General features: G+C 38.0%; 1 protein-coding gene across 6 annotated transcripts in view; it reads left to right on the top strand.

The window, feature by feature from the left end:
* The window catches only part of LOC101900172 (fat-like cadherin-related tumor suppressor homolog), a 466,944-nt gene that overhangs the window by 129,586 nt on the left and 317,492 nt on the right, over nucleotides 1-19,866 (top strand). The gene's annotated exons all lie outside the window — the stretch shown is intronic.

The raw sequence follows: 19,866 nt of genomic DNA, 5'->3' as shown, positions 1-19,866 counted from the left end.
TTTTGCTAATTTATTTCTGTGACCCTTCACTTCTTTTGAAAAACATTAATTTTCTTTTGTCCCGCAATTCTAAGAAAAATGCGAAATATTTATTGTCTTGGTACAGGAGCAAACACTTCATCATAATCAGTACTGTATTTCCAAGACGCGCTGAATCCATTGTTTAATTTTTCAACATTGCATTTATATCCTCCTGTATTGCATCAGACCACTTTTATTTCTATTTTGACAAAACTTCTTCTTTAAAGATCTCGGGTTCAATAATTGACTTAGATTTTCTAACACATGGCGAATATCGGTCGGGTAGAACACCTTTATTTATTCTTGAAAATTTCTTTTAAGTTGGCAGTTCTTACTCAGGAGAATATTACAAACCACTACTCAAAGTACGGAAAGAGTCATTTACATTTATTTTTAATGTAACACCGAGCCTATTTGACAAGATTACTTTTTCTTTGAGTTTTAACCTTTTCATCTCTGTAATCTCTACTTATTATAAATATATTGGTTTATAGTAAGATCTATCTAATATTTTACAGGTAGGTGTTTTCATCCAACGATTGTAATTTCGTTAAATGGAAATGTATGCTATGTTCTCATTGCACTTTCAATCGTGTTGTTCGCTCTCAGAATTAGGTGCACGAATTAACCCGTTCATAGGACACTATTCGTAATACATTGTAAAATAATTCCTTTTTTCAAAAATTTTATTTGTTTTTAATGAGAATTTATACGTTCGTACTCGTTTTGTTTCATATTTTCCAAAAGTAAAAAACCAATACATACGATATTTTTTGTTTTGCAATGTTTTAAATTCATTAAGGAGTATAATAAGTTTAAGTATTCCGCTTATAACAATTATAATCCCACATCCCTCAATCCCTCGACAGCAGGATTGACCCGAAACAACAACATCACAGTTTCGGCCAGTGGCTGCCAACCCAGAATGTATATGTTCGTGTTTGTCTATTTTTTGTGTTGGAAGCAGCACTTGTGCGATGTAATGGATGTAGAGAATGGGTGCACTTTAAGAACTGTTCCGGACTAAGGCGTTTGCGAGACTACAGCGAAAGGGATTATGTTGCGACTTGCTGCAGTAACGTAATCCCCAACGAGTCCACTTCTTCGTCGTCCTCATCAGCGACGTCGTCGGAGTATGGAACTCCACCGCAGTCTCCAGAACAGCAACCAACAATTGCAATTCAATTGCAACGGACTCCGAGGCAAAATAGATGAGATAGTGGAATTTATGAGTCGCAGGAATATTAAGATCGCAGCGGTGCAGGAAACCAAGCTGAATGAAAATTGCAGTTACACCATTTCTGTTCAGTACAGACCTATCTCGCTTGAGCTAGTCCTTAGTGACCCATACATCGAATGAATGGGGGTAGCAGTCAAGTGTGGAACTGCCGAGGTAGATGTGCTTAATGTGTATATCCCGCCGATTAATAGCTGTGAACTTCAAACTTCACAGCAGAGGCAGCGGGATTAGCAAACGAGCGTGATGATCTCCGTCGTACCAACCATACTGATCCTAGAATCAGTGATTTGACAGTGGAAGTCAACCGGTTGGTACAGGAGCATAAGAGAAAGAAGTGGCTAGACCATCTGGAGTGTTTGGACATTGAAACCGATATGCTTACTCGGGTGGGTGGATGTTGGGTGTGGGTAACGGTTAAGTCGTTTTTGAACCCTGGAAAATGAAAATGTCATCCGTAACGCTAAGTCATCAGTTGCCAACCACCAGCACGGATTCCGTCCACAGCATTACACGCCATTTTCACACATATTAGTAGAGGACTGAACCAGAACAAGCCGTGTGTGGATAGCCCTTGACCTATCAAAGACATTTGATACGGCCAATCATGCCATACTGTTTGAGGACGTGCAGAGAACCACCCTCCGGCCAAGTTTGAAACGTTGGATAATCAACTATATTTATGGACGCCAGTCGTGCGTGGAATTCCGGAACAAAAAGTCCAAAACCCGTAGAGTAAAACAGGGAGTTCCCAAGGGTGAGGTGATATCTCCGGAACTGTTTACCCTCTACCTTTCCGGAATTCCTCGCCCTCCAGACGGCATTGAGATCGTAACGTATGCGGATGATTGTACAATCATGGCGTCGGGCCCAATGATCGATGATATATGTGAAAGGCTGAACCCCTATCTCGTTTAGATTGCAGCATACTTCCACACAAGGAAAATGAAAATATCTGCCACGAAATCAACGGCCACACCCTTCACCATATGGTCTGCGGATATGAGAACACAGCTGAATGTGCAGGTCGTGGGGGTGCGGACAAAGAAGCCTTGTGACCTCTTATAACGCAATAGGTCGGTCTGTGAATACTAGTGCTACGCAGTGGACCTGCCAGAACGCTGCCCTGAGAACTGTGACAGGGTGCCTTCTCATGACACCAGTGGACCATCTACATGAGGAGGCGAAGGTTCTTCCCTTACGTCAGCATAGCTATATGCTTTCGTTGCAGTACCTGCTTGGGTGTCACCGTGAGAGTCATCCCAACCATCATATGGTGGATAAATCTCCCGCACCCAGGCGTGTCAGGAAGGACATACATGATCTAGAGAGGGAGGTCCAACGCTACAAGAGAGTACCTCTAGATCAAGAAGTCTATCAGGCAGGTCTGAGTGGCATTCATACCGATGCAGTCGCAGATGCTATTAGCAATTATAAAATGAATGCCGTCCTCGGAGTCCTCCCCCATCCAGAATTTTATGCTGATCATGAATACATATACTTAATGGGGTCTTCGACAAATATTTAGAGACGTTACAAACGAAATGATACATTTAATATACCCTCCCTTCCATGGTGGAGGTTATAACAATTTTAATTACGTGTGGGTAGTTAATAAATTTTTGTTGTTTTTAAATTTAATCAATCATAGCATTGAATTTTATTAAAATAATAATGCACTTATCCCTTCATCCAATAACTTATGTTACCGAACAATACCATATTTTACTTAATTAAAGATTTTAACTGCCTACACAAAATTATTATTTTTTCATTTTCTCTTAATATAAATTTCGAAAAAAAAGTAAAGATAGATATTTATACACTCATTTAAAATTTTTAGTTTAATAACTTCATTAGTATAACATCTAAAAAAATCAAAAAAAAAATAATGTTTTTCCTTTTTATTCGACCTTTTTATATTTTAATGAAACAAGTGTTTTTCGAGCTTGAGGTCTTTGTTGTTATATTTATTTTAATCTTCCAATATTTCGAAATTCAATGAATTTCATCTTCAGGGAAATAGTCCTACAATAAAAAATAAACAAAGTACGACTTATTAACTATATCACAGTTTTTTCTAATACTAACAGGTATATTAACACAGAACAAAGATCGCTTACATGTGTATAAATACTACATTGAATTTTTATAATTAACTTAAAGCTAGCGTAGCGTTTCTACTCCGTCAAGTTACATTATTGCACTGATTAGTATTTATTTATTGCACGATCTCTACCCTGTGGGAGATGCCTGTAGCAGTAGGCTGCGTTGTCAGTGTCTGTTTTGCTGTTTATTCTTGTTGTTGTTAGGAGACTGTTTATGTGGAGCATCTCTAGTGTTAGTCTCTTGTTGTAATGATTCTCCGTTTGCAGTATTTTTACATCGTCAATGTTAGGGGTATGATTGTGTATTTTACAGTGTTCGGACAGTGCTGTTTTTTGTATTATGTTGGTATTTCTTAATTTTATGTCCGACTTGTGTCTTGACATTCGAGTTTTTAATTTGTTTTTCGTCGTGCCGACGTATAATTTTTTGTGTTTTTCCAATTCAATTTGCTAAATAATTATTTTGTTGTGTTGTTAGAACTGTGTGCAATGGTATATTTGGTTTTGTCGTATATGTCAGATTTTGTTCATCAATCAATTCCCCATTAATAGAACTGTACAAATATATAGTAAACATTTTAAAAAACTTGAAAAAAATTCTATTTATAATATTAAAGATGCTGTGCAATTTAGGGATAAGGTTAAAAACTTGACGATTAATGAGAACGAAAAGATGGTCTCCTTCGATGTAGTCTCACTCTTTCCGAGTATACCAGTAGATTTAGGACTAAACATTATTGAAGAAAGATGGGAAGAAATAAACCAATATACTAAGATGCCAAAGACCATGTTCCTGAACATTTTGAAATTCTGCATAAAAGAAAATAGATACTTTAAATATGTAGACAAAATATACAAACAAAAAGTCGGATTACCAATGGGTTCTCCGGCATCCCCAATTATTGCAGATCTGGTCATGGAATCCCTACTTGACGTTTGTTTAAATGCACTTCCAAAGAAACCCAAAATATTGACAAAGTACGTAGACGACTTATTCGCAATAATTGAAGAAGATTCAATACAAGAAACATTAAAAATATTGAACAGCTTTAACAAATCCATAAAATTTACTCTCGAAGAAGAGAAAGAAGGAACAGTACCGTATTTAGATGCACTATTAATAAGAAAACATTACGAAATCCACCTAAACTGGTACCAGAAGCCTACCGCTTCTGGAAGGTTAATAAATTACTATCCAAAACACACAAAACGTACAATAATCAACACAGCAAAAAACTTAATACATCGAGTACTAAACATTAGTGACGAACAATTCCATGTTGAAAACAAACTCAAAATCAAAAACATCCTCACTAGAAACAATTTTCCGGCACACGTCATAAACTCATTAATAAGAGAATACAAACCAACAAAACGGATATCAGAAAACGAAAAACCGAAGAGAATATACAAATCGCTGATATATTTGCCTAATATCTCAGAAAGATTGGAAAAATCTGACATATACGACAAAACCAAATATACCATTGCACACAGTTCTAACAACACAACAAAATCAATATTTAGCAAATTGAAAAGTAAAACACCAAAATTGGAAAAACATAACGTGATTTACCAAATTGAATGTGGTGGTAATAATGAGGAAGGCTGTGGAAAATTATACGTCAGCACGATGAAAAACAAATTAAAAACTCGAATGTCAGGACACAAGTCGGACATAAAATTAAGAAATACCAACATAATACAAAAAACAGCACTGTCCGAACACTGTAAAATACACAATCATACCCCTAACATTGACGATGTAAAAATACTGCAAACGGAGAATCATTACAACAAGAGACTAACACTAGAGATGCTCCACATAAACAGTATCCCAACAACAACAAGAATAAACAGCAAAACAGACACTGACAACACAGCCTACTGCTACAGGCATCTCCCACAGGGTAGAGTGCAATAAATAAATACTAATCAGTGCAATAATGTAACTTGACGGAGTAGAAACGCTACGCTAGCTTTAAGTTAATTATAAAAATTCAATGTAGTATTTATACACATGTAAGCGATCTTTGTTCTGTGTTAATATACCTGTTAGTATTAGAAAAAACTGTGATATAGTTAATAAGTCGTACTTTGTTTATTTTTTATTGTAGGACTATTTTCCTGAAGATGAAATTCATTGAATTTCGAAATATTGGAAGATTAAAATAAATATAACAACAAATACCTCAAGCTCGAAAAACACTTGTTTCATCAAAATCAAAAATATTAAAATTTATGTTATTTAATTTTATGTCAAAATAATTTACAAGTTGTGGGATGAAGAGATAAGTGTGTATTTTAATTTGAATTAAACAACAACAAATAAGCGATAACACAAGTAAGTATTTAAAATATTGGATTTAAATAATAATCGAAAGATTGACGTCCGAGCCAGGGCCCGAACCTGGCTTACAGAGTGCAAGATAATGGCAGAATAATATATATATATATATATATATATATATATATATATATATATATATATATATATATATAGTTTTGTCCCGGACGAGTCCCAAATTTATAGAGTTTTGTCCCGGTTGAGCCCTCAAATTTATAGTTTAATCTATTAATTAATGTTCTTTATTCCCAAATCTGTGGTATTCACTAATTCCTTCGCTTCACAATAAAAGTCACAGTTTTATATTTAATTCGTATAATTATAGATTTGGAATTAATGTTTATTTTAAAAGTAAATGGATTTAATAAAAGTGAATGAACAATGAATAAATGTAACTAAGCGCCGTCGTTGTACGTCTTTACAGTTTCGCGTCTTCGTATGAACTAACTTCAAGTATGAGTATGATGTATGAGCATACCCTAATTTTCTCATCCCACATCTCGGCCATCCTGCAAGTCATTAGGATTTCCAATATCCTCAAGGTCATCTTCTATGCTATAATGCTTTGGCCACGGTTTCATAAACTCGGCACAGGTTGTAGTTTGTTTCGGCCCTTCGTTAATACCTTCCTTTATAACGTCGTAGGTGTCCTTTGGTTTACTTCTCATAACTTTATAAGGACCTAAGTATTTTGCCTTAAGCTTCAAGCCACCACCAAGTTGAGTTCTTTTTATGGCTACAAGGTCGCCAACATTGTATTTGTGTGGTGTTTTGCGCTTCTGATCGTAGTACTTTTTGTTCTCATCCTGAACGGCTAAAATTTGAAGTTTCGCTGATTGCCGTATTTGATTTCGTTGTTCGTCATAGCATAAAAACATTTCTTGCTCAAGCAACTCCTTTAGCCTTTCGTCTTGTTTAGTTCTCATTCGCTTTCCAACCAACATTTCGAAGGGTGTGCGTCCTACACTTCTTTGATACGTTGAGTTAATTACCCTTTGAACGTTCCCCACATGTTTATACCACTTGCTAGGTTCTTCGACACTTAACTTCGACAAAACTGACGTAATGACACTGTTGAGCCTTTCTATTTGGCCGTTTGCACGAGGAAGTCCAGTTGTAATTTTGATATGATTTATTTTTTCTTCGTCGCAATAGGTTTTGAAATCTTCGCTCGTAAACGCTGAGCCACGATCGGACACGATTTGAAAAGGATTGCCAAACGTAATACTTTGCAATTCTAGTCTCGCGATTGCATCCTTGGCGGAAGTAGTCTTCGTTGGATACAGCCAACAAAATTTGGTGAAGGCATCAATCACGGCAAATATGTGATTATAATTCTTGTTTGTCGTTTCCAGTGGTCCAAGATAGTCAATATGGTAAGTGTGCAATGGCGTATCTCCTTTCGGCAGAGGGTTTAATTCCCCTTCCTGTTTTCCACGCTTTCGGCCAGTTATCACACAAGCAACACAATTCATTACAAGTCTGTGAATTTTATCTTCAAGCTTCGGGATGTAGTATTCCTTATCGATCAGCTCTTTAGTCTTCTTTATGGAGAAGTGTCCCCTTTCATGAGCATTTTTTATTATCTCGTTTTGCATACCCTTTGGGATCACTAAAAGTTCACAATCGTTTTCAATCTTGTACAATATACCACATTTTACAAAATATCCCTTATAACTAGGCTTTTCCTTTAAGATTTCTTGAATTGCGCAGAGTTCTTCGTCCATCTCTTGCAGTCGTCTTATACGTTCCACTAAACCAACATCGTGAATAACCATTATCGGGTATCGACTTAGGGCATCTACATGCTTCATCTGTGTACCAGGTCGATGTTCTACTACGAAGTCGTACTCTTGTAAAAACAGGATCCATCTTGCTACTCTTGTACTTAAATCTTTTTTATCCAGTGTTTTCGTAAAAGCATTGCAGTCGGTCATCAATTTAAATTTTTTACCAATGAGATAAACTCGAAACTTCTTCAATGCCTCGATGACAGCAAGTACCTCCAACTCGTAACTTGTGTATTTCCTTTCAGCGTCAGTGGTTTTCCGGCTCATGTAGTAGACAGGATGTAAAAGGTTGTCGTCTGGAGATTTTTGCAATAATACTGCACCATAGCCATCAATAGATGCATCTGTATGTACCTCAGTTTCAAAGTTCTCGTTGTATATGTTTAGTACTGGTTCGTTAATCATGCACTGCTTGAGTTTATTAAAGGCTAATTTTTGTTCATTACCGAATTCAAACTTTACATTTCCTTTTCGCAGATCGTTGAGTGGCTTGGCTATCAGCGCAAAATTCGGTATGAATTTCCTAAAATATCCGACGAGTCCTAGAAAGCTTTCAAGTTGTTTCAGATTCTGTGGTTGTGGAAAATTTACCACGGCTTTCGTTTTGTCTGTACCAGGTGAAATTTTTCTGTTTTCAATGATGTTACCTAGAAATTGAATTCTTTTCTTTAGGAAACTGCACTTTCTGAGATTGATGTCCAATCCATAGTCTCTACAGGTATCCAATACTCTTTGAAGATTTATAACAGCCTCTTCGTAATTACTTGCTGGTATTATGACGTCGTCGACGTATGGTAAAGCAACACCTTCTCTATTCAACTCTCGGAAAATTGCATTTATGTGACGTTGGAACACGGCCGGCGAGTTAGAAAGACCGAAAGGAACCTTTCGAAATTGGTACTGCCCGTTGTGCGTCACAAACGACGTATACTTTCTGCTTTCCTCGTTGACTGGTACGTGAAAAAATCCATTTCTTAAGTCGATCGTGCTGAATATAACGGCGTTTTGCAAGCGATCTAGTTGATCTTCGATTAGCGGCAACGGGTAGTGATCCTTTACTATCACCTTGTTTATTCTTCGATAATCAACACATAATCCACTCGTCGAATCGCGTTTCTTCACCAAAACGATTGGACTGCAAAATTCTGAATCTGAATGCTCAATAATACCTTCATCCAACCAGTTATCAATTTGATTTTCTACTACAGTTCTCTCCTGTAGTGGTAGTCGTCTGGGATTGCAAAATATTGGTGATTCATCTTTGAGCACGAGCCTCATTTCCACGTTCGTAGTTTTACTTTTGCTGGGCTTATATGCCTGAACCATCTTCCTTACTTTTCTCACCATTTCGTTATCAGCAGAGGTGTCAATGTCTAAATCAATTTCCTTATAATCGTCACAAACTTCCATAACCATTATTCTGTGCTCCTCGTCTTCTTCTTGTACTACGTCTTTTATCTTCTCGATCTTCAGACGGTCCGGAGTAATTATTATTCTGGCTTGGCTACAGATATCGGTTCCCATTATTATCTCAACGTCGCTACATGTATTTGGAACAACATGAAATTTCATAACGTATTCTTCGTTCTCCAATAAAATCTTGTAATCAAAATTTCCTAATGGCTTAACTTTATTTCCCTTGGCGTCCTTTCCAAATCCTACTAGGTGGAAATTTGATTCAGTTAGCTTCGGATTTTTGAGAAGATTGTACACTTTCTTGGATACGACATTAAATTTGCTGCCGGTGTCAAATAACGCTGACCAACTTTGATCTCCGAATTTTATTTCTTTTCTCATTATATCATGTGATACCAATCGTCGTATATTTGAAGTTTGATGTTTTAAAGGACAGTCTTTGGAAATATGTCCAAAATTATTACAATTGAAACACTTGATACCTTTTGATTTGTCTCTACAGGCTTGCGATGTATGGCCTTTGACCCCACAATTGAAACATAACATGTCTTTTCTTGTATTCTTCATATTTTGCTTAGTAGCGTTGAACGTGTTGTGTTTTGCTTCAACGGCGTTTCTTTGCTTCATCCACATGGTCTCGAAACATTTTAGTTTCGCCTTAAACTCTTTCAAACTTGTTGCACCATAGAGGACCGTTTTGTTTGAAGTCGAATCTCGTATACCATCTATCACGTATTGCATTAAAGCACTGTCTTCCACTGATCCACGCGAAGCAAGCTCTTTCATGTTCAAAAAGTATTCGTGAACATTCTCGTCTTTCGCAATTTTACGTTCCGCAAGTAGTGTATGTAGTTGTGCGCTATTCAAGTTCGTTCCGAATTCGTCAATAAGAGATTCCTTAAGTTTCTGCCATGATGTAATTCCTCGTTCACTTGATACAAAAAGTTTAGCAAGACCTTCCAATGATTTCTTACCAAAAACGTACATCTGTAAATCATCCCAGCCCATAACGACAGCCGTTTCCTCAAATTCTTGAATCCACGATCTAATCGACAAGATTCCACTGCCATCGAATGGTCTAATTGATTCCTCAATATCGCGAAAATTCATTGTAAATCTTGATGCATTATAAGTCGTTGCATACTGCGTCATTCTGAATTTGTTATTATCATTTCTGTTTATATTTTTATGTTCGTATGTTTGTTTGAATGAATTTACTCCTTTTTCTACGGTTGTTCTAGTTTTCTTCATGGCATCGAATGTTGTAGCATACCTTGATGCGCCCACGTAAACTTCATTATTGCTGCTAGCATCTTCATTATCGTCGTTATAAACTTCATTGTAGTCATCACCTTCATCGTTGCTCTGCTTTGGCACTATTGTTCGATCTTTCGTCTCACTCGTTTCGGAAACTGCGTCTTCGTCGGGGTCGTCTTCATCAGTTTGGCAATCGTCGTCTATGTTCGAAGAGTTCAACAGGCAACCTTTTTTCAAATTTGTAAATATGTATGGGAATAAGTCGTTAACGTCGTATGCAATTCCCAACATGTTGCAGATTGATACCAGGTCTCCTGCGCTCAAATTCTGTCGAACGTATTCTGCCTTCGCCTTATACTCATCCGTCGTTTCGTCATATTCAAAGCCATCAAATTGTCGAAGTCGTCCTCTATTTCCCCGATCTCCTTCGTTACCATACACAAACTTATGCAAAGCAACAACAACTGTTCGTTTGGCACCAGCCAAATTATGGCGAATCGTTGCAAAATCACCAAGTGCAACCATTTTGACCGTTATTCTGTTTCTTTACCTTGAGTTTTTCCCAAGTACAGTTTTTCCTTTCGTCGTTTTTTTTTTTTTTTTTTTTTTTTATTCTCTACTTCGTTGCGTCGTATTTTTATTTGTAAAATAGAATAGTTTATCCTTTTTTGTTCGTCGTTTTTATTAATTCCATTACAAAAACTTCTCTTTGTACTTTGATCGTCGTTTACGTCGTTTTTACTCGAACGCATACATATTCACTTTGTTCGTTACTTTTTCCGTCAAAATCCAATACTACTGATTTCTCCGGGATTAGTGGTGTCTTCTTTGGTTATCTCGAACTGACCAACGTCGTTTTGGTTCATTTTATCCGGGTTGAGCCCCCAAATTTATAGTTTTGTCCCGGACGAGTCCCAAATTTATAGAGTTTTGTCCCGGTTGAGCCCTCAAATTTATAGTTTAATCTATTAATTAATGTTCTTTATTCCCAAATCTGTGGTATTCACTAATTCCTTCGCTTCACAATAAAAGTCACAGTTTTATATTTAATTCGTATAATTATAGATTTGGAATTAATGTTTATTTTAAAAGTAAATGGATTTAATAAAAGTGAATGAACAATGAATAAATGTAACTAAGCGCCGTCGTTGTACGTCTTTACAGTTTCGCGTCTTCGTATGAACTAACTTCAAGTATGAGTATGATGTATGAGCATACCCTAATTTTCTCATCCCACATATATATATATATATATATATATATATATATATATATATATATATATATATATATATATATATATATATATCCTAATGTATATTTCGAGGTGACACAAAGGAAATGCCGAACTTAATATACGCTTCATAGTATGGTAAAAGGAATAAAAATAAAAAGACGTACCTACTAAAAGGAAATATTCTCCTTTTTTAATGTTTCTGGAAGTTTTATAATTTCTTGTCAACTTCTTGAAACGTCTATTTTGTCTAACGTTTTCAACAATTTAAATTATTAAAATTAACTAGCAAAAGAGCAGAAAGTTCGGCCGGACGGAATTTTGAATGCCCTCCACCAGTTGGAACGAATTTGGAAATTTTCAAAAAATTAAATCCGATAAAAATTCTGTTAAAATCTTTAAAATACCAGATATAGGGGGTTGACGTTATATTATTGTCATAGGCAATTACAATATTCAGTAAAAAACTTGAAACAATTCCGGTGAATGATATAGCTAAGATCGTTCAAATACCGAATATAGGGAGGTGCCGTAGTATAGGGGCTATACGAAGACCTGGAACTGCATAGTCAATTTTGTGTCACAGGGTGTAGTACCCACTACGAAATTTGAAATAATTCTGGTGAACAATGTCGCAAAAATCATCAAAATACCGAATACAGGGGGTGGGTGCTACGAAGACCAGGACCTGCATGGTAATTTATTGTCACCGGCTGTAGTACCCCTTAGGAACTTCAAACCCGAAATTTGAAACAATTTCGGTGAAAAATGTAGCTAAAACCATCAAATTTGCGAAGGTACCGTTATATGGGGGCTATACAAAGGCGTGGTCCTGCATAGTCAATTTTTTTCCACCGGCTGTAGTTCCCATTACGAAATTTGAAAGAATTCCGGTGAACAATGTCGCTAAAATCATCAAGATAACGAATACAAACGTGGACCTATATAGCCCATTTTCAATACTGCAAACAAAACACACATTTGAGTGAAATTTGATCAACCTACTTCAATTCGTTCGGAAGCCAGAGTGATTTATACGGACGGAGAGACAGACTGAAAGACGGACACCATTAAATCAACATAGAATTGTATGCTGATCAAGAATATATGCACCTTGTGGGGTCTACAGTGTACATTTCGGAGTGCTACAAACTTAATATACCCTCCATACTATTGCACAGTGGTCGCTGCCATTGGCCAAAATTCAAAAAATGAAAATCAGATATTTATTGTCAAATGTGTACAAATGAACTCTTTTTAGAAAACATAATAATCTCGGCTTCATTCTAACGGCCCACTTCAAAAATAGCATCAAAAAAGAGAAAATGTAGTTAGTTGCTTTTTTCAGTGGGATCAGTAAAAAAAAAGAGTAAAAATAGATCTGTATTACAAAATTAAATACATTTTAAAATGACAATTCTTGGCATAGTTATTGAAAAGCAAGGTATTGACTTATTTTTAGTGCAGAAATATGTGTGTTTAGTAGTTGTGTATTATATAGAAGATGTGAGTGTTCTGAGTTGCCTTTAAGATTAATTTTGAAAATAAAATTGGATTTCAGTTAAAGTTTTAATTGTTTTCCCCCCCTGAATCCTCCAATGTGATTTTTTTCACGCCAATAGTAATGGCCCTAAGATTCTAAAAGTGCTAATTTAACTTTCAGATTTTGTCAGATTTGTACGTTATGCCCAATATACTGAAGTGAATTCGCTGCAATTTTGTCAGTTCTATGCTGCTAGTGACATAGAATATGTTTTTGTTGTATGGGATTGATAAGGATGTAATTAAGGGGTGTTCAATTTTGTTGCAAGCATTGTCTCCTGGGTATAATATTAACGTCCCAAAAATGTAAGGCCTTTGCACTGGAAACTGCTAAAGAGTTAACAAATATATATCCATGGCACTATCTTCCACCCACAGTTCATAAAATTTTAATACATGCACCCGACATTATAAATTTGTCATTATATCGATTATATAATTGTAGGAGGAGGCCGTGGAGTCTAGATACAAAGATATAAAAAAGTTTCGACTAAATCATACCCGAAAAATTCTCGTGTTTCAACAAACACGGGACAGCGAAAGTTACCAAACAATAACCAGTAAAGAAAGTCTTAAAGTTGGGCGGGGCCGACTTCATGATACCCTACACCACTTTGCATATTTAGTAGAGCGTCACATAGTAATAAAGGTTTTAACGGGGAATTTGTGAGAATTAAATCATACCAACAATAACAATAATAATTAAAAGTCCAAAGGAACTAATTAACTTAAAATTGGATATATATATATATATATATATATATATATATATATATATATATATATATATATATATATATATATATATATATATATATATGAGAGCTATATTTAAATTTGATTTGGGCTAATATTACACGTTTGGTGCACAATAAAAGGCAAATCGGACAAAGATATATATTTGAGCCATATCCAAATATTAACAGATCTCGATAAAATTTAGAAAGGGTATTTCTGAGTTATATTTGATATATTTCCCCAAATATCGTTGTTACAGAGTGCATATTACGGCTGCGGAGGACAAAAATAACAAATCGGATGAGCAATATATATTTGAGCTAGATCTATATCTGAACCGATTTCGATCAAATTTGGCATACTTCAGGTCCAATCTGGTCGTACGTATATTCCATATTATTTGGGCTGATATTGCAAGTTTGGTGCACAATATAAGGCAAATTGGATGAATATATATGGGAGCTATACCCAAATTTTGACCGATTATCTCCAATTTCAATTAAATCAAACAAATTATTTGTGCAAAATTTAATTTTGATTTAATTTTACAGTAAATTGTTATTTTTTTTTTGTTTACAAAAAATAATCAAATTTGGACTTGATTTGTATAAAAAATGCTTCTATTTTTGGAAGTACCTTTACAGGGGGACTCTACATGGAGGCGGGCTGTTCCAAATAATTTTCAGTAAGATTATTTTTTAACTCCTTAGAACGTAAAATGTCAAATAACATTACAATCTGGTGTAGAAATGTGACAAGAATTTGGTAAATAACCCTTATTCGGGAGGTTGTAAGGGGACCATGCCAAAACATGCATCGACCATATCCATTTTGTCACATTTTTTATTTTTATCCCTTCAAGGTACCATAACCAAAGATTCTGATCACTGAAAGTATTTTTGGCCGCTGTTCCCATACGACCTCGACCACTGTGTATTGGTTTGCTGATGATTTCATGCTATAATAATACAGGTAACAATAAGTATTGTTGTGCAATGAACGTAACAACAACCACATACAAATTTGTTTTTGTACGTAATACGAGTTATATGTCCAAAAATGTAAACAAAACAATTAATTTTCTTATTTTTATTGTATATATGTCTATATATGGGGGATACACGATATTGTGGACCTATATAGAAAATTTATGTACTCACAAATAACTCCTTGTAAAGAATTTAAGACTATTCCGTTTAAAAATGTGGCTAAATCATCAAAATACCGATTATCGGGGGATACCGTTATATAAGAGATATACGATATCATGGACCTATATACAGAACTCCTTGTCAGGGGGAAAAGTGTTCACAAAGAACCCCTTGTGCAGAATTTCAGACAATTCCGTCGAAAAATGCGGCTAAAATCATCGAAACACCGAATATCCGGGGGTTCCGTTATATGTGGACTGTATGATATCGTGGACCTATATAGACAACTCTCTTTCAGGGAGTAAAGTACTCACAAAGAACTCCTTTCAGACAATTCAATTAAAAAATGTGGCTAAAATCATCAAAATACAGAATATCGGGGGTACCGTTATATGGGGGCTATACGATATCGTGGACCTATATATACAACTCTCTTTCAGGGAGTAAAGTACTCACAAGAACCCCTTGTGTAGAATTTTAGACAATTCCGTCGAAAAATGCGGCTAAAATGATAGAAATACCGAATATCGGGGGGTACCGTTATATGTGGGAATAAACGATATCGTGGACCTATGTAGATCGGTGGGTACCGTTATATGGGGGCTATACGATATCGTGGAGCTATATAGATAATTCTCAGCCAAGAGCTAAAGTACTCCCAAAGAACTCCTTGTGTGGATTTTTATACAATTCCATTAGAAAATGTGGCTAAAATCATCAATATACCGAATATCGGAGGGTACCGTTATATGGGTGCTATACCATATCGTGGACCTATATAGATAATTCTCTGCCAAGAGATAAAGTGCTCTTAGGGAACTGCTTGTGTAGATTTTCATGCAATTCCATTGAAAATATGGCTAAAATCATCAAAATACCGGATATCGGGGGTACCGTTATATGGGGGCTATACGATATCGTGGACCGATATAGCCCATCTTCGAACTTGACCTGCCTGCAGACAAAAGAGGGATCTGTGCAAAATTTTAGCTCCCTATCTTAATTCGTTTAGACTGTAGCGTGATTACAACAGACGGACAGGGCTAAATCGTCTTAGAATTTTACGCTGATCAAGAATATATATACTTTGTTGGGTCTAAAATGATTATTTCGATGAGTTACAAACGGAATGACGAACTTAATATACCCTCCATACTATGTATGGTGGAGGGTATAAAAAACGTAATTATTGTAATACTATAATGTGTAAACAAACAAATACCTCGGTCTCCCAACGCGTGAACATGCCAGGAATAGCTGACCATGAGAAAAGCAGCAGCAACATACCAAATTTAGTCGCATACACAAAGAGTTTTTCCTTCGGATTTATTAATTTCATAGCAAATGCCAAGCGTGCGGGAATCTTTGGAAGTGAGTGGTATTTCTATTGCAATTAGTGAATTCGAGGTAACAACATACCTACCTATAATAATCGTATCCTCAATTAAATTGTTGTGTAGTTTTTTTACTGTTAACCTAATACAATTGCAAAAGCGTTGTTGGTCAATGCTTCTTAATAAAATCGTATAACAATCTGAACCAATTTAAATATAATTTGACAAAATTTACTTCAACACCAAACTCCGTCACACGTTCCATATTTCATTGAAATAGGAGGTAAGTACCGTGTTTGGTGCATCAAATATGTGAAATCGGCCGAGGATATATATGGGAGCTATATCCAAATCTTAACCGATTTCAAATTAATATGTCAAATTTAGTATTGTAACCAAATTCCGCCACACATTCTGATTTTTTTTTGGAATCGGACATTCTTATGTTGTTGTAGCAGTTTTAACATGCTCCGTTGTTTATATTCTGACTAATCTGGCCCTTCCTCAATGTCCAGTTTTAGGAATTCTGCTACCTTTACGGGCTGTAGCCAGAGATCCTCTGGACGGAGTTAAGTAGGTTTGGCTGGACAATTAAACAGGTGCAGCGTATTGTGCGGGCTTGTATCGCACGCTGGGCAGGCGTTCCGCACATCTTCGTCAATTCGTGTCCAATACCAATTGCGACGGCTGCACCATCCTGAACGTAGTTGGGCCAAAACTACCCTGGTTTGTCTAGGCAGCCGACGTTCTTCAGCTACAATGGATGGGGGGTGGACTCCAAGTATGGCATTCATAGTGTAATTTGTAACTACCTCTGCAACTGCATAAGTATTCAGATCCGCTTAATAGGCTTCATGATCTAGGGGCTCTCCCTTATATCGCTGGGCCTCTCTCTCTAGATCATGCAAGTCCTTCCTGACACGCCTGGGTGGGGGAGTTCTATCCACCATATGGTGGTTATGCTGAAGTAAGGGGATAACCTTCGTCTCCTCATGTAAATGGTCCACAGGAGTCATGAGGAGGTACCTTGTTGCAGTTCTCAGGGCGGCATTCTGGCAGGTCTGAATACTTTTCCACTGCGTTGCACTCGTAATCGCCGACCACACTGGAGCCGCATAGCTAACCACAGACCGACCTATCGCTTTATAAGAGGTCAACAAGGTTTCCTTATCCGCACCCCAAGTGCTGCCGGCTAGCGCCTTGGGGCCTTGTTCCTATTTTTCATTTTATCGCAAATAGCTGTGGCTTGCGCGGAAGACTTAAATATGCCATCGAATGTGACCCCCAGGATTTTGGGGTAGTTAGTGGTCGGAATTATGTGCCCCTCGACCTGCACATTCAGCTGTATTCTCATCTCCGCAGCCCATGAGGTAAATAGTGTGGCCGTCGATTTAGTGGCGGATATTTCCATATTCCTCGCATGGAAGAAGGCGGCAAGCTCCGCGAGATAGTTGTTCACCCTGACACATATGTCATCAACTACAGGACCCGACGCCATGATCGTACAGTCATCCGCATAAGTTACGATCTCGATGCCGTCTGGAGGGCGCGGAATTCCGGAAAGGTAGAGGTTAAATAGTTCCGGAGATACCACCCCACCTAGGGGAACTCCCTGTTTCACTCTAAGAGGCTTGGACTTCTTACTCCAGAATTCCACGTACGACTGGCGTCGACGTACGACTGGCGTCCACCCATCTAACCTAACCTAGGTCGAGAGCCACCACTACTATTCTATGGCACGGCCTGTTCTGGTTGAGCCCTCGACTGATATGTGTGGATATGGCGTGCAAAGCTGTTGTAGTGCTATGTAGTGGACGGAAACCGTGTTGATGGTTAGCAACAGAATAGCTTTCTCTGATACTGGGGTAGAGTAAAGCCTCGAGAATCTTTGCTACTGGCGACAAAAGCGAAATTGGCCTGTATGATTCGCATTTGCTGGCATCCTTGCCAGGCTTCAGTAGCGGGACCACTCTGCCCCTTTTCCAGGCTTCGGGAACTATGTGGGTGGCTAACGACAAGTTAAGGACTTTGGTTAGATACTCGACTCCCGGTGTATCCAGTTGCTTCAACATTACCATTGGTATTCCGTACGGGCCCAACGCTTTAGATGACTTAGCGTTTCGAATGACGTTCGCAACATCACCCATCGTAAACTGTAAAGGTACATCCTCGGCGGGAAGAGCTCTTATACGATCGCCTCGCCCTATCACTCTCGGGGTGCTCGACAAATTGGCGGTTAAAATGGCCAGCGCACCTCTTCGGATCAGTCACCGTTACGTCGTTAAATGTGACTGCTGTCCTATAATCCTTTTTCCCAGGGTTCGAGAGTGACTTTACTGTTACCCACAGTTTACTCAAATCGGTTCCAATGTGGCAACACTTCAGATGGTCTAGCCAAATTTGGTCTTACTTCGGGGATTCGACCAGCAGGTATATTGCGAGCGGCTGCAGCTTTGATGATGTCCGGGAAAATCCTTTCAGCTACCCGAACATCAGAAGGATTGGGCAATTCTCTGAAGCGAAGGTTGAACTCTCTGAACTCACGCCAGTGGGCTTTCCCATGGTTAAGAAAAGAGCGGCGTTCTGGGGTTATAAAATAGGGCGATCTACTGATGGAGACGATTATCGGGAATTGTTCTGAGCCAAGAGAAATGACGTGTCTCATGCCAAGTAACGTTATTTATCGCACCGGGTGACACAATGTTTAAATCTGGCGAACTGTGACACTCTCCTCTTATTCGGGTGGGAGCATCCTCGTTTACCGTGCAAATTGTGGAGCACTCAATCTGCTCTGCCAACGCTGATCCCCTCTGGTCATTAGCTAGGACGGAATGCCACAACTCATGGTGAGCATTGAAATCCCCTAGTACCAGGCGGTTATTTCCTTCCAAAAGTGGGCTTATATCAGGCAAATAATGCGGTTCACAGCTTTTAACCGGCGGGATATACACATTAAGCACATCTACCTTGGCAGTTCCACACTTGACTGCTATCCCCACACACTCCATGTATGGGTCACTAGAGACTAGCTCAAGCGAAATAGGTCTGTATTTAACAGAATGTGTAACAGGAACGCTTATCCCCCACCTCCACTTCTGGTGCGATCTTTCCTCAATACGTTGTAACCATTGCAATGTTGTAAGCTTCAACTTTCATTAAGTTTGGTTTCCTGCACCACTGCGGTCTTAATATTCCTCCGATTCATAAAATCCACGACCTCATCAATTTTACCTCGGAGTCCGTTGCAATTGAATTGCAAGAATGATGCACATGTGGCGTTAGGTGATGCGGCGTTGGTTGCTGTTCTGGAGACTGCGGGGGAGTTCCATACCCCGACGACGATTTGGAAGTTGACGACGAGGTCGTGGACTCACTGGGGACTACGTTGGTACAGCACGATGCAACATAGTCCCTATCGCCATAGTCTCGCAACCGGGTTAAACCGGAACAATTCCTAAAATGCACCCATCCTCCGCATCCAATACATCGCACCGAAACTGATCTATGGTGGATGGTGTTTTGGCAAACCGTACAGAACCATGGTCCGGGTTTTTCCTCAAGCCCGACGCGGACCAAGAGAATCCGGAGCAAGCATTCCGTGATGTGCTGCTCCCAATACACGAAAATAAATAAACACAAACATGTATACACTGGGTTGGCAGCCGCTGGCCGAAACTGGAGTGTTGTTGGT

This window comes from Musca domestica, unplaced genomic scaffold (assembly GCF_030504385.1).
Source record: "Musca domestica strain aabys unplaced genomic scaffold, Musca_domestica.polishedcontigs.V.1.1 6, whole genome shotgun sequence".
NCBI classification, from domain to species: domain Eukaryota; kingdom Metazoa; phylum Arthropoda; class Insecta; order Diptera; family Muscidae; genus Musca; species Musca domestica.
This window is presented reverse-complemented; position numbering and strand designations above follow the sequence as displayed.